The sequence below is a fragment of the Dreissena polymorpha genome, chromosome 5, assembly GCF_020536995.1.
Source record: "Dreissena polymorpha isolate Duluth1 chromosome 5, UMN_Dpol_1.0, whole genome shotgun sequence".
In the NCBI taxonomy this organism is placed as follows: Eukaryota; Metazoa; Mollusca; class Bivalvia; order Myida; family Dreissenidae; genus Dreissena; species Dreissena polymorpha.
In genome coordinates this window covers 79,973,734-79,983,296 of record NC_068359.1, presented here as the reverse complement: position 1 = coordinate 79,983,296, position 9,563 = coordinate 79,973,734, and positions in this window count along the sequence as shown.

The following is a 9,563-nucleotide window of genomic DNA, read 5'->3' as shown; positions in this document are numbered from 1 at the left end:
TTAGGTCCAAAAACATTGATGTTTCTTCATGAAAGAATAAGAAAGAATGTCATAACAGTGTACATGTGTAACCTTTGAAGTTAATAATATTATTAGTGTTTAATATATTCCGCAACTGCCGTTGTATTAATGAAACAAAAAAAAACAACTGTAACATCTTGAGCAAAACAAGGGACATCTGAGATTGATTAGAAAAAAAATAAACTCAATACAATGTAATGATGTCTGTGTACCACAATTCACATAAAGCGAATTATACCAACCTAAATGTGTCAGTCAAAGAAGTGTAACTGTCATATTTCAATAACCATTTAGGTATATGGTTTGAAATGGACCCAATAACTTTCACTGGACGTCGCTAACGATACTCATTATTGCCTGTAAAAACACGTATTATTATTAGATCGCTATTTTCAGTGACGCAACTGTCCATCATGTTTCATAATTAACTTGACAACATCAATTAGTCTAACGTCATACTTCCGAGTGTATAAATAAATAAACGTCAGACTGTTTGCTCCTGTCCCCATTAACGCCCTTGTGGTTTAGTTTCTCAAAACTCTAAAATAATGATTAAGCCAATATGCAAGGCTACAACGAAAAGTTTTTCTTACATAACAAGATTTACAAGTATACAGTTCATCAAAAAGTTTCATCTTTAGCATTAATTCTAAATTGTAAACTATCTTACAAATAACCAATCTCTTAATTCTTGTTTTAATGTATGAATAAAATCCATGTATCTGGACTAACAACTCTAGATTTACAACTCTAGACTTATGTGTGCGTTAAGTGATTTTATTGGTATATTATTGTTTTAATGCTGGTGTTTTTATGTAGTTTTTAAATGTAAAATGCATTTTTACTTATATTCGTGCCATAAAACAATTTTGAATTTTCAAATTTCAAAATCTGTTGGGTTTTTTGTTATTCATTAAAAATAGTTTCCATTTTTCCATATATGAAAATAACATATGCATTTTTGGATTTGGTCAGATTAAACATCAAGCGAATGAAATTATAGCAAATATTTTATAATGTATGTGCAATATTTCCTTGATGACTCATTTTCATTAATTGTTTTATACGGAACAGTGTATCATTAGTAAGCATAATAGACTTTAAACAATGCCGATGTAATACATTGTTCTCAACTGTGATAATAAATTATATTTGCATCAATAAAACGTCTTACAAATAGTAAAGCTGTCGTCCTGAACCTGTATTTCTGAGGAAAGTCAATTTCATTCGGGCATGATTCGTGAAGACGTAATATAGCTTACAGTGATCGACATTTGCTAGGAAGTATTGAATGTTATGCTGCATAATTTTGTAAAGAATATATCTGTTCGCGTTGACGGAAAGTTGCCAGCTGATGACAATTGTGGTAGCAAGCAAGTAATATAAGATTCACACCTTTGTAAAGAATTGATCAAACGTGAAGCTAATTTACAATTTAAATAAGATGTAGTTTTCAGAAGAAATACATTTGGCGTTTACTGCGGAATAGAAAAATCAGCAAGTTTGACAGAAAAAACTATTAAAAGTATTACTGTTTATTTAGAAAGTTTGCTTAGGACCCCGTTCAATTACCTTAACCCATTTATGCCTAGCGTCTAGAAAAAAGGCCTTGGCAAACAGCGTAGACCCAGATGAGACGCCGCATGATGCGGCGTCTCATCAGGGTCTGCGCTGTTTGCTTAAAGGAATTTCTGTAAGAAATATTCTAAATATAGAAATAAATATACTAGACATCCCTTATTTTGGAAATAAATTGATCCAATTTAGACGGATGGGAGAGTCCACTAGGCATAAATGTGTTAACCATTTTTAGAAGCAGTAATGATTCGATGAGTTGGATGGAATCTCCAATGAAATGCGTTAAAAAGGCTGCATTGACTGCATGGGGCAAAAAAGACAGGGGTGCTTCAAAACTAATGAAACAGACTTATGGAGGACATATCTTTCCAGACGTCTCTCATGCTTGATTACATCTAAACGTTCATGTTTCACATTGGATTTTCCTTTGCGCTATATTTTCAATTCAGACTGGAATTTCGTTCAGAAGAGACTCCTTTCAACGAATACTTCAATAAAGCGGAAAGTGTCGCCTTCGATTAGCCTTTTCGGACGGCAAAAACTTATCTGAGGAGACATTTCAAGCACAAGCATTAAGTCCGGTTTTCACAGAGCACAGCATATATATTTGGGATGTGCTCTGTGAAAAACGGGTTTAATGCATTTGCGTAAAGTGTCGTCCCAGATTAGCTAGTGCAGTTGTTATTTTAGTCTCTTCTTAGCAAAAATCTAGTTTATGCGGAAAGTGTCGTCGCAGATTAGCCTGTGCAGTCCGCACACTTTACGCACATGCATTAAACCCCATTTTCACAGAGCACGGCTCATTTTTCCAATTGTGCTACCGCTCACATTTGTCATCAGTATTCCTTAACAGTTTGGCGTATGAGCACTATACCAGATTCTCGACATCTGTGAAGTCATCAACGCGATTCTTGAAGTAACATGGTAAAGTGATACGTATAATGTACAAAATGTAAAACCTTTGAGATGTTTTATACATGTCTGAACTAACACGCATAATATTTTCCACAAATTCCACGCGCATGTTTTTTGACGATTCAACGGTTAACCTATTCAATACTTATAATTTGCTTGAAAATATGCGTACGCATTGACCGAGCCTTTTATAAATAGACATGGCTCGTAAAAGTCGTAACGATTGTGACTTCAGGTCGTTAATTACAATTAAATAATAGAGTATTAATGTGGTTCGTGCCTTATTCATAAAAATGAAATTACATGAACACGTGGCAAACGCAGATTAAAACGGCTGTGATGCACAGACATTGCATTCATATATGATTCGTTTCCGTGTGTCTTATTGCAAATGAGGCCAAAGTAGCTCCAGACCACCACCCACCCCCCTCCCCCATTCGCTTAATCTGGTCATGATGTACCATGCGCGTTATAAAGTCACGAAAGGTTACGTGGCCCCATAAGTAGAAAGGTTAGCTTCTGACCAAACATTGCGGATGCACCTGCTGGGCTGGAGCTACGCTCACCGCATATAATATAAGACCTATTTTCACATGGCGCGGCTCAAATATATTACTATGCTCTTCGTCTAAGGTGGTGGAAATGTTTCAATTCTCAAGAAAGTCAATTTAAGAGTTGCCATGTCAAATATCTTCTGAATTCTAACGAAACGGATGCCCAAACTAACACACCAAACTATGTTAGTATGGATGAGAGAAGGACAATTAATATGTATAATAGCAGTTGTGGAGATAAATAGTATTGCCAATATAATTGATTGTGTTCTTTTATCATTCTTATTAATAACACGGTAACAAGCAATTGACAACATATATAAGAAGCATTCGTTCATTGTCATCTTAATTCGATTACAGAGATGTATGGGGGAAAATGCTATAATAAATGTTGTCAAGTGATTGTGTCTTTGTGATTAACCAATTTATGTTTAGTGGACTCTCCCATCCGTCTAAATTGGATCAATTTAGGCATAAATAGGTTAATTTAAATAATTTACGAACACAACATGGAGTGACACGTGAGACCTTGTCTTCTTTGGACAAATTTATTCCCGGAAAACATTATCTTGCATGTGATTGTCTTCCATTTAACAATTACGATGAGTGACTCATTTATATAGTCGAATATTTTTCGCCATACTGCTTTTGGAATTATTAGCTTATTTCCTTGTTTTAGCACGGTTTTCATGATCGACTCTACAAGGTTATTTATTAACCGTTCATTAGCATTCCTTTAAAAGACTCATTTCTCGGTCTTTTTCGGTTGCATTATTTATTTGACATTGCAATGACGCCTTGTATTCCTACTACCGGTATTTTCATCTCTATACAATGTTTATGTGTTTTACACGATGTTTGTGCCCGCGCAATCAACTGGAAACAGATTTTCTTCTTGCAAAATGAATTGTGCTCAAAAGCAAGTTGACTTAAAGGGAAACAAGATAAGATTCAATCATCAATCTTGTTGATAATTGTTGGCATTGAAGCATGAGAAAATGCCAGCAGATGGGGAGAATATTTAAGTACACCAAATTCCAGTAAGTAATGGACGTACGTCGTGCATATAGGCTTCATGGGCAAGTGAAGTGTATGGCCTGTGGCCAAAAAGCCAGTGAATGCCATCTTATAGGGGCCTTTTCACGTTATGGTAAATTGAAAAAATTAAAAGAAGTTGTTTCAGGTTCGCAAATTTTCGTTAAAGTTATTATATTTGTGAGGAAACAGTAATACTGAACATTTACCATGCTCTAAAATAGCCAATATATGCATCTTTTTGACGATTTAAAACCCTGAAAGTTATAAACCGTTGCAACGCGAAACGATAGATAAAGAATAAAATGCTTTCTACATTGCATGAGCTCAGATGGCCGAGTGGTTTAAATGGTACATACTTTGTACTCCAGGACTCCAGGGGTCAGTGGTTCGAGCCCAGTTGAGGGTTACTTTTTTTTCTTTTTTTTTAGTTTTATTCTCGATTTTTTACTGGAGCCTTTTATTTCCAATGTTTACAATTATCAATATAAAGCATTTAATGAAAAACTTCAAAACATGCAAAAATCTATGGAAAGGCCCCTTTAAAGACAATAGCAAAGCAGAAGTTCAAACCACTAAAGTTAATTACAAATAGTGATAACTGTGGGAAAATGCTGAACTGGCTTATTCTTGTAACTTTTAAAACACATCCCCCGATCATTTTAAATCGCAAGTCCTGTGACCGGTTTAAACCACAATGCTACTGCATGGACCGTTTATAGACGGTGATCCCAGTTTCAATCATTGTATGTTTATAGTAAGTTTTTTGTTCTAAAAGAAATTGTAAGAACAAGAATTTATCTCCTGATAGAGATTCTAGATTTTTATTGTTTGATATGTTGGCTCCCTGTGAGCAATTGGCCCTCATTAACAGTGTACCATACATGTGGCATAACGGGCCACTTTAATTAGACATTCTATCCAACCAATCGCATAAGTTACACTGAATATCCAATTAACACCAGGTTAATGCCTGATTAAGTTCAGGATGTTTATGAAAACGTCAAACTATTCTCGGATAACACACATGCTTAAACTTATCCATTCTATGTTTCCAATAAATCAAACCGAATACCAAGATATTATTAGCAAATACAGTGACGTTTTTGAAGGAATTTGATGTATACCTGTGAAACACACAATAAACGTTAGCCCAAATTGTGAATGTTTATTATATGCACCAACAATAACATTAATGTTATAGGACAACGTAAAAGCAGAATTGCGGCGAATGAAACCAAAAAGACCCGAACAATCAGAGCCGTTGTTAAACGAAGAATTCAACTTAACTAGAAAGTCTATTGTTGTTACCCTACCTAGAATATTTGATGCAGAAATGTTGACTATGTGATGTGCTGTGGGTTTACAATTCCTGTCCGCACGTCTTTGCTAATGTTTGCGTACGTTCTATATGGCGTTTATTAATGAAATGTCACTGTGTTTTGACGTTAACGTCATTTGCTTTAATCTCGCTCTACATAAGTCATCCGCGCCATGTCAATTAAAGAAAACATAACACAAAAGAATATACATTAGTTGTGCTGAATATAGGTTGACATGGTATATATATATTTTGGGAAAAATGAAACATTTAAAAATATATTATACTCATTAAATTGCAACAAATGCAGACAAAGACGTATCATGGCTTTCAATGTTTGAGAATATCTATGTTGGAGTGTATGTATTGTTTTCATCGTCTAAGTTTAACAGATGACCAAGACTTTCCGCAAAATGGAGCGCTCTCAATCTTCAATATTATATTACAATATTATAATACTATATTGTTAACTTTACCATAGAAGTTTTATTCATCTCTTTGTTATGCATTCTTAACCCATTTATGCCTAGCGTCTAAAAAAAAGGCCTTGGCAAACAGCGTAGACCCAGATGAGACGCCGCATGATGCGGCGTCTCATCAGGGTCTGCGCTGTTTGCTTAAAGGAATTTCTGTAACAAATATTCTAAATATAGAAATAAATATACAAGGCATCCCTAATTTTGGAAATAAATTGATCCAATTTAGAAGATGGGAGAGTCCACTAGGCTTAAATGGGTTAAAACGCGTTGGTTGACCTTTAGTGTCTGCGTTCTCCTTATGGGGAATCGCAATCTGACTTCATGGACGGTAACCAATGGCATGCATGAATGTATGCAAAAAAAACACGTATTTTCGGTTACTGTGTACATCTGGGGACGTATTCAACAAGCCATTCTTAGATTTGCGAATGAAGAATAGACGTGGAACCAAGAAAATTACGTTTAGCCTTTGAACATATACATTCTATACAAGTTTCTTATGTAACAATTAATTGTTCCAAATAAAGAATCGTGTAATTAAAGGGATTAAAGTTCATATCGTGTTGAACGGTACACTACTATTTAAAAAACAATTCAAAAAATATTCTTTTTTAGACATAAGTCTTAAAATGTATTGGTTAATTCAGACGCACAACATATCAGAAGACATGCTTCATGAATTATGAGTACGCTCATGTGTTGGTTAATTCAGACGCAGAACATATCAGAAGACATGCTTCATGAATTATGAGTACGCTCATGTGTTGGTTAATTCAGACGCAGAACATATCAGAAGACATGCTTCATGAATTATGAGTACGCTCATGTGTTGGTTAATTCAGACGCAGAACATATCAGAAGACATGCTTCATGAATTATGAGTACGCTCATGTGTTGGTTAATTCAGACGCACAACATATCAGAAGACATGCTTCATGAATTATGAGTACGCTCATGTGTTGGTTAATTCAGACGCACAACATATCAGAAGACATGCTTCATGAATTATGAGTACGCTCATGTGTTGGTTAATTCAGACGCACAACATATCAGAAGACGTGCTTCATGAATTATGAGTACGCTCATGTGTTGGTTAATTCAGACGCACAACATATCAGAAGACATGCTTCATGAATAATGAGTACGCTCATGTGTTGGTTAATTCAGACGCAGAACATATCAGAAGACATGCTTCATGAATAATGAGTACGCTCATGTGTTGGTTAATTCAGACGCAGAACATATCAGAAGATATGCTTCATGAATTATGAGTACGCTCATGTGTTCGTTCCATTCCTTTACAGACCAGGTTAATATTGTTTATCATATGCAAACCAAAATACATGTTTGCCAGTTTAGTAATTTGTCATTGTCATTGTTGACGTCCGTGATGAAAGTTGCGATGATACATGTGTCGAGATGTGGGATGTGTATTGCGAAGTTTAGGAGAATCTTCCTAGTAAGTCTGATATTGAAACTCCTATACTCCGTTAAAAGAGATATTCCTATCCATTACTTTTATTACTGACCACAAAATATTATTTTAAAAATGATAAAATTGCGTTACACTGCTATATGGTTTCATTTATATACATACATTATACATTTCCCGTTATAAGATTTTACGTTAGACCATCAGAATCTAAATTCTGTCCACTAATGGGATCGGTTAATTCTGCTTTGTTAATGAAGCAAGATACATAAAACCTGATATAGATATAAGACAATATGTTACCATCTAAAATCAATGCATGCATCACTTACATATACATGCTACTTTGTCTGTACATTGTATTTTGTCTGTACAGTGTAATTAATTCGATCTAAAGATTTGTGTCTTTCTGTTCAACGCATTACCCGAACGAATTGACCACTGATAACTTGTGTTTATGAACACTATTTTCTAGATTATGTACTCTGTATTAATCTCGAATACAACGCTCGCCTTGTCTTGTAATTAAATATCTTGTCTTGATATAAGTGCGTGTGTCAGTATGAATGATCTGAAAAAGTACTTGAGTAGTATAGTGTATATACAGTTGGTGAGAAATTTCATTTTTTTTGGCAAGTAACTATGTTTATTCATGCCACCTTGCCTAAGAATATTTTATGAAGAAGCATTTTTTTCGTTGATCTGTAGTTGATTCGCAGCTCCTAATTAAACGTCGTTCTTAACGTTCGTAAACGTTGCATGCGGCGTGTATTAATTGAATGTCACTTTGCTATGATGTTTACGTTATTCACTTGTTTTATGTCGTTTTACATGTGGTGTGTGTGGTGTATCCAGTACGTGTTGGCAATAAATTAAAGATACGCTACGCGTTTTCTCTATCAATACGAACTGAAGTAAAGAGAACGTACATAAAGGGTTGACGTGATTTCGAATACATCGCCACTTTAGAACAAAAGCCTGTATAGTATTTATCAAAGAAGTGGATAGGCCCGTGTAATACTGAAGAAAATATACGGTATAAAAACATAAGATAAGTATTGGATTAAACAATTTTTTGACACAACATGCGTTTTATGATATGTCATTACTAACAAAGCATATTTTTGGCTTATTCAATCTATTTGCTCTAGACTTTGTCTTGCAAAGTTGATTTGTTAACTTGTGCCCACATAAAGCTGGCGTATACACGTCGGTCTGTTTATAGCTGTCTACTTAAATGAGTCGTGTTCTGAGAAAACTGGGCATAATGCAAGTGCGTAAAGTGTCGTCCCAGATTAGCCTGTGTAGTCCGCACAGACTAATCAGGGACGACACTTTCCGCCTAAATTAGATTTTTGCTTAGAAGAGACTTAATTTAAACGTAAAATGCCATAAAAAGCGGAAAGTGTCGTCCCTGATTAGCCTGTGCGGACTGCAAGGCTAATCTGGGACGACACTTTACGCACATGCTTTATGCTCGATTGTCTCAGAACGCGACTCAAATAGTTGATGCTGTAATAACATCTCATCAACGTACATGCTAAATCGATGCTGACACCGTCTGAAATCGAACAGGTTAGAGTTTTGATAGCATTAAATTACACAATAAAGGCAGTCATTAAGAGGTTATATATGTCTGAATATTGCGTTGGACTTTGCCCTAGGTCCTCTAATTGTTCTCATGGGCATGTAGGTTACACACCTCTCTACTTATTAGTTAACATCCCAATGCAGACTGTTCGCACATCAATCAGAAATATGTGCAGGTGCCTGTTTGTATATTTACCACCCCTGCCTGCGAAAATTCCAACGTTTACCCTCGTAAATGCAAGTTGTTGAAAACAACAAAGCAACAAACGCAAAGTGTCGCCCAAGATTAGACTTTGCAGTCCGCAAAGGCTTATCGGGGACGACTCTTTCAGCTGTTATGGATCTTTTGGTTTAAATTATGTCTGTTCTAATTTCAAACTAAAATACGGGTAGTGTCGTCTCTGATAAGCCTGTGCGATCTACGCAGGCTAATCTGGGACGTTCCTCTACGCACATGCAGTAAGCCCGGTTTTTTCCAGAGCGCGGCTCATAGTTAAAGTGAGAAATATTTGTCCGGTCGCCCACATGTACTCTACGCCCACATCCTAACTAAACACCGGTATAGCCATACATCGCAGTAGAGACGCAGGTTGGTTCAGACTATAGTGCGTGTATATCGAAATGTAGGAGGACCTCGC